Below are 6,605 nucleotides of genomic sequence, written 5' to 3'. Positions count from 1 at the left end.
GGGCCGCGCCCCCGAGCTTGCGAACCGGAGGGGGCGCTTTCGCCCTCATCGGGGCGCGGGATTATTTTACCGCACAAACGGTCGGTGGACAAAAGAGGGGGGAAGCGGCGGAGGGATACGGCCGTCGGAGGAGGCGCACGGCGCACGCGCAGAGCCCGGAAGAAGGGAGGGGGGAGACGAGGCGAGAAAGGGAGCCGCCATCTTCTGCCGTTGGGGGTTTTCTTTTCCCGCCTGAACGGCGGAGGGGGTGGGGACGGGTTCAGTAGTGGAGGCGTGTTTAGGCTCCTCAACAGGCGCTTCACTGAGGGCATTAGGTCTTTTTCAGCTCTAGGATAGTAAGTCAAGAGGTGCCAAAGAGGAGTATTAATGTTCAGGTTGCAGTCCCATGCCACCTACCTAGGAATAGCTTCGTAGGTGTTACTTCAGAGCAGACACGTGTAGGAGTGGGCCGTGAGTTCGCAGTGAGATCCTGTGCAAACCTCAATATGTTTCCAGGGCAACGTATGAGAGAGTGCAAAATTTAAAAAAGCAAGCTTGTGTCTGTATGCTGCTCGGTGCAGTATGGCTTACTCGCAAGTAGGTTTGCATAGCATTGTAGGTGAAAGTAAGCCACTTCATAAACTTAAATTAGAAAATAAGTAGGGTAGCTCTGTTGGGCAGTGTGCGCAGCCATGCATTTCAAGCAAAGCACACACCACCCAAAAAAATCATGGGAAAAGTTTGCGCGCACACACTGAAATTCCCAATACCTTTAATAACTTGCCAGAATTCTTCGACGGAGGCTGGAGTGTGCTTTGAATGTATGGTGTGTGCACAGCTTTATTGTAATTAGGGAAAATCCAAAAAAGGAATAGTGGGGTAATACCATTACTAGGGCCCCACAAAATGAGCAATCTTCATCAAGCCTGGTAAATGGGGTGGGGACATTGTATGTGTGTTTTATGAAGAAACCATGCCCTGTCAATTCACTGCAATCATTGTGCTCTGGGCAGCTCAGAACAAACCATGTTTCAAAATATATTGTAAATTTAATAAAATATTCCTATAAGATTCAGAGTGCTATATGTTGGCCACATGACAGCTTCCACTGTGCTTTGTAAATGAACAGAAAATTCCTGCAGGGTCAGTAGTGAATGCAGGCTGCAAGCCAAGTGCAGACAGACTCCCAGAAATGAGGAGCCTTTCTGATCTCATAATTTTTCTGCTGGTATCTTGATTCCAGGCCTATGAACATCTTTTTGTGATTCTTGCAGTATCATCAGCAAAGCTGTGCTTCCATTGTTCATCCAATGTAACTAACCTGATGCTGTTCTGTGAAAAAAACAGGTGCTTACCGCATAAACTGTGCCCCCCACATTTGTCCTGTTCTTCTAGTTCTCTCTTGCCCTACATTTCCACTTGCAAACCAGGTCCTCATTTCTGTCTGGTGTAGGACCTTAAGTCTGAAACCCTGCATTTTGATGAACAGGTTGCTGAATGGAATGGACTTTTAATCCAAATGGTATCTTCTGTTGCAGTAGCTAGTGCAGGTAAAAATAATGACTGCTTTCAGAGGTTTAGCTGTTCTCAGATAAGACCCAAACCCTTATGTGATATGGCATGGTCATGTCAGTTTCAAGGATTCAGGCAGAGATCCAGAGATTGAAGGCTATGTAGGGGAGCTTGAATTCAACATCTTTATTAAGGCTGACATGAGTGTATCCATGTGAGTTACAACAATGCAGATGCTTGTTTATCCCAACCCACTACAGTGGGTGATGTAGCTGCATTATTTGATGCAATTAATTAATAAGGCTGTACCAAGTATATGGGTTACTATACTGATTAGTACTCTTTTTTCCCCTTTAGAGATAACAAAACAATGGAACAGTTTGAATATCACCTGTCTCTTCAACAACAACAAAAAGGTGTATCATTCAGCATGGGCCATCAAGGACACAATCTGCAAACCAACTAGTCAGCATACAAATCTGTTAATTCTGAGTAACTTTGGATGAAGCTGCTTCTGTGCAAAAATGTACTTCATTGCTCAGTAGAAAAACACACATTAGAAATAATGGAAATACCTGATTTACTGTATCATAGAGGTTGTAGAGCCATGATCACTGGGAGAAAGTTACTGGAGTTGAAAGCAAAAGAGAGTTTGAGTGATGGGGATTGAAGCAGTGATTACAGAGGCCAAGAAGTTTATGAACCTGTCTCGTGTTTTCTGTTATGAAAAATGAAACATAAAAAGTTATAGTTACAGATAGGTAGCCGTGTAGGTCTGCCATAGTAAAAAAAAAAAAAAATTCCTTCCAGTAGCACCTTAAAGACCAACTAAGTCAGTTCTTGGTATGAGCTTTCGTGTGCATGCACACTTCTTCAGATACACATCTGTGTATCTGAAGAAGTGTGCATGCACACGAAAGCTCATACCAAGAACTGACTTAGTTGGTCTTTAAGGTGCTACTGGAAGGAATTTTTTTTTTTATAAAAAGTTATGTTTATCATGGCTGTACAGATAGGAGCCAATCCAAAAATGAGTGCGCACTAAAAAAAGAGATTCTGACTTCAGTCGTACCTTGGTTGCCAAATGCCTTGGTACTTGTATATTTTGGTTCCCAAACAATTGAAAACTGGAAGTGAGTTCTGGTTTTTGAATTATTTTGAAAACTGAACATCCAGCGTGGCTTCTGATTGGCTGCAGGACGCTCCTGCAGCCAATTGGGAGCTGTGCCTTGGTTTTCGAACTGTTCCAGCTGTTGAATGGACTCCTGGAGCGCATTCTGTTCGAAAACCAAGATACGACTGTATTATGAGTTGGTAACTGGGACATAGTTGCAGCAGTGCAATTTTATCATCAGTCTTCCCACAAGAAATTAACAATTATCAACAAAAAACATGATGAATGTGCAGGATGGTCTGCACCTGCACTCAGAAGCTGATGGATTCAGTTGAGTTCCAGACAGCTTGGGGAGATTTTCCAGCTGACAAGACAGCTGTTTGTTTTGAAGCCTTGGCCAACTTGTGAAATATCCAAAAGGCTCTCCTTCTTCATAGAGCCTGCTTGGCTCCTTGGTATACTGCAGAGTTCAGAGCAATGAAACAAGTTGGAAGATTGCTTGAACACAAGTGGAGGAAAACTCCAGTTGAATGCAGTTGAACACTGCTGAGGGCTTATTATCAAGCCTCCTCCTTGTCAGTGAAGGCAGCAAAGAAGGCATACTTTACTGCCACCATTGCATCCTCACTATGCTGTCTGACAAAGCTTTTCCAGATAGTACAGGGCCTTTTACATTATGGCCTGGGAATCCCAGTTACTGTAAATTTAATAAATAATAGTAAAAGACAATAGATGGGTTAACAGCCAAAGGCCTGGTTGAAGAGAAATGTTTTTGCCTGGTACCTAAAGATCTGTAACAAAGATGAGCCTCCCTGGGGAGAGGATTCCACACACAAGGAGCCACATTGCAAAACCACTATAGGAAGAAAATATTGTGAGTAAATCAGAACTTTAACTGGCATGAGAAAAGGTATCTTACTTTTTTCAGGGCAGGGGTAGGTAACCTGTGGCCCTCCAGATGTTACTAGATTACCATTTTAATCCCTGATCATGGCCTTGCTGGCTAGGGCTAATGGGAGTTTGAATCCAACTATGGAGAACCACAAGCGTCTTATACCTGCATCAGGGATTTGAGTTGTTCATTATTGTAAAGTAAGTAAGCAAATTGAGCTTGAGGAATAAAAGTTCTAAAAAGCAGTGTTTTAGAGACTGGGCAGAAAATCTTAATTTGTTGAAAAGATTCACTTTAAATGGATGTAGGTACAGTATATGTAACTCCCTAGTATTCCAAGCTTTCCTAATGTTTCATTTTCCTGAAAACTCCCTACAAGCATAAAATTTGCTGGTAGTCTAACCTTACTCTTTCCAATTCCTTTTTATGGAACTAGTGAAAAACTCACTCTCAACTTCCCTACTTCAACCGTATCTCTGTTTTATTATTTAGCTTCTGTTTTTTGTTTTTGTAAAGCAAGCAAAAAGCAATAGAAAGTACTTTCAGAGTACAGTGGTACCTCGGGTTAAGTACTTAATTCGTTCCGGAGGTCCGTTCTTAACCTGAAACTGTTCTTAACCTGAAGCACCACTTTAGCTAATGGGGCCTCCTGCTGCCGCCGCACCACAGGAGCACGATTTCTGTTCTCATCCTGAAGCAAAGTTCTTAAGCCGAGGTACTATTTCTGGGTTAGCAGAGTCTAACCTGAAGCGTATGTAACCCGAGGTACCACTGTACCATTAAATTACCAGTATGTTACCTGATATGATGGGCGCGGGTGGTGCTGTGGGTTAAACCACAGAACCTAGGGATTGCCGATCAGAAGGTCAGCAGTTTGAATCCCCGCAACGGGGTGAAATCCTGTTGCTCGGTCCCTGCTCCTGCTAAACTAGCACTTCAAAAGCATGTCAAAGTGCAAGTAGATAAATAGGTACCGCTTCGGCGGGAAGGTAAATGGCATTTCTGTGTGCTGCTCTGGTTCGCCAGAAGCGGCTTAGTCATGCTGGCAACATGACCTGGAAGCTGTACGCCGGCTCCCTCGGCCAATGAAGCAAGATGAGCAACACAGCCCAAGTGCAATACTTTACATTTCTCCCTGTTAAAATTCATCTTGTTTGTTTTGGCCCAGTTCTCTAATCTGTCAAGGTCGTTTTGAAGTGTCATCCTGTCCTCTGGGGTGTTAGCCACCCCTCCCAGTTTGGTGTCATCTGCAAATTTGATCAGGATGCCCTTGAGTCCATCATCCAAGTCGTTGATAAAGATGTTGAATAAGACAGGGCCCAAGACAGAACCCTGTGTCACCCCACTAGTCACTCTTCTCCAGGATGAAGAGCAACCATTGATGAGCACCCTTTGGGTTCGGTCAGTCAGCCAGTTACAAATCCACTGAGTGGTAGCATAGTCAAGACCGCATTTTATCAGCTTCTTTACAAAAATATCATGGGGCACTTTGTCGAATGCCTTGCTGAAATCAAGGTAGGCTACATCCACTAAGTTCCCTTCATCTACCAGGCTTGTAATTCTGTCAAAAAACGAGAGGGCAGGCCTGGAGAGGGAGGTGGAAAGAGATAGGTTCCACCCACACACTAATGGGTGTAAATTTCTTAACTGGTTTCATATACACATTAAATGTGAAATGACTAAACAACATGCCATAAGTAAATTTGTAGGGGCTGTTCCATGGGGCATCAGTGTCAAGGAAGAGGTTTCATTGCCTAGATGAGATAGCTCTTTCAAATGCAGTGTAGATCTTGCCAAACATCAAAGGGACAGTTTAGTATTGTTTCTTCAACTTCATTGTTCCTACAGATATTTCTGCAAATGGAACAAGTCTTTCTGGTATTGGAAACTACTGGTAGTTGGGAGCAGGACAAAATGTTTGTTCGTAGAGTTTAAAGCTTTGTTCTCTAATTACTGGTTCTTCTCCTAACCTGGCCAAATGGAACTAATGCTGTACAATAAGGGAGCTTCTGCTTGACAATAGAATTACTGATTCCTAAACAAGATTAGCTGTAAATTATAAAAAGATTGATTACATTAAAAACTATGGGCTTGACAGTCTTGGGTATCTTTTTGAAAAGTCAGGGAGGGATAAACAACATCTTTGCAGCCATTTATCTCATTTATTTTTTCATTTGAAGCACTTGATTCTATTATTTATTAGACTTCTTGGTCACTTGCGACAAAGATCTCCAAATGAATTACAACACATTTAAAAACAAAAATATATTTTTCCATTAACAGATCCATATAAATCACATTCAGTTCATTACGTGCACAAACACAAAATCCCGTAACAGCAATTTGAAGCTTTGGCAACACACTGTTAGCAAAATATCCCGTTTTTCAGGTTTTTATGTATGGTGTTTATTGGAATTTGTTTTAGTCAGGCATAGGCAACCTCGGCCCTCCAGATGTTTTGAGACTACAGTTCCCATCATCCCTGACCATTGGTCCTGTTAGCTAGGGATCATGGGAGTTGTAGTCCTAAAACACCTGGAGGGCCGAGGTTGCCTATGCCTGGTTTTAGTATTTCTGTTGTGTTTGTAAGTTGCTTTGAATCATTTTTATTAGTAATGCGACTAGTGAACATTTCTCTAGTTGTTACACTATTTTTATTTATTTCTATAGCATTTTTATATGTACAGAGCACTTTATGTTTGTTTTAACCTGTGATGTAGCTTGCCAAATCTAGATAATGCCATCCAGTTTTTTATACTGTGCTGCAGAGTGCCAGTTATTTGAATAACACTATGCATGCCATAGGGACGCAGGTGGCGCAGTGGTCTAAACCACTGAGCCTCTTGGGCTTGCTGATCAGAAGGTTAGCGGTTCGAGTCTCAACTCCTGCCAACCTAGCAGTTCAAAAACACATCCAAAAGTGCAAGTAGATAAATAGGTACCACTCTGGCGGGACGGTAAACGGCGTTTCCATGTGCTGCTCTGGTTTCGGTGTTCCGTTGCACCAGAAGCAGCTTAGTCATGCTGGCCACATGACCCGGGAAAACTGCAGACAAACGCCGGCTCCCTTGGCCTGTAAAGCGAGATGTGCGCCGCAACCCCAGAGTC

General features: G+C 42.8%; 1 long non-coding RNA gene across 1 annotated transcript; it reads left to right on the top strand.

The window, feature by feature from the left end:
- The first annotated feature begins 166 nt into the window (after positions 1–166).
- Positions 167–3,737, top strand: LOC310831806. The gene is made up of 3 exons (XR_014557970.1): positions 167–576; positions 1,851–2,235; positions 2,481–3,737. It is a non-coding gene; the product is annotated as an uncharacterized lncRNA (long non-coding RNA).
- Positions 3,738–6,605: the final 2,868 nt, after the last annotated feature.

Source organism: Podarcis gaigeae, assembly GCF_964106915.1.
Source record: "Podarcis gaigeae genome assembly, chromosome: 14".
NCBI lineage: Eukaryota > Metazoa > Chordata > Lepidosauria > Squamata > Lacertidae > Podarcis > Podarcis gaigeae.
The sequence above is the reverse complement of the archived record's forward strand: the minus strand, read 5'-3'. Positions and strand labels throughout refer to the sequence as shown.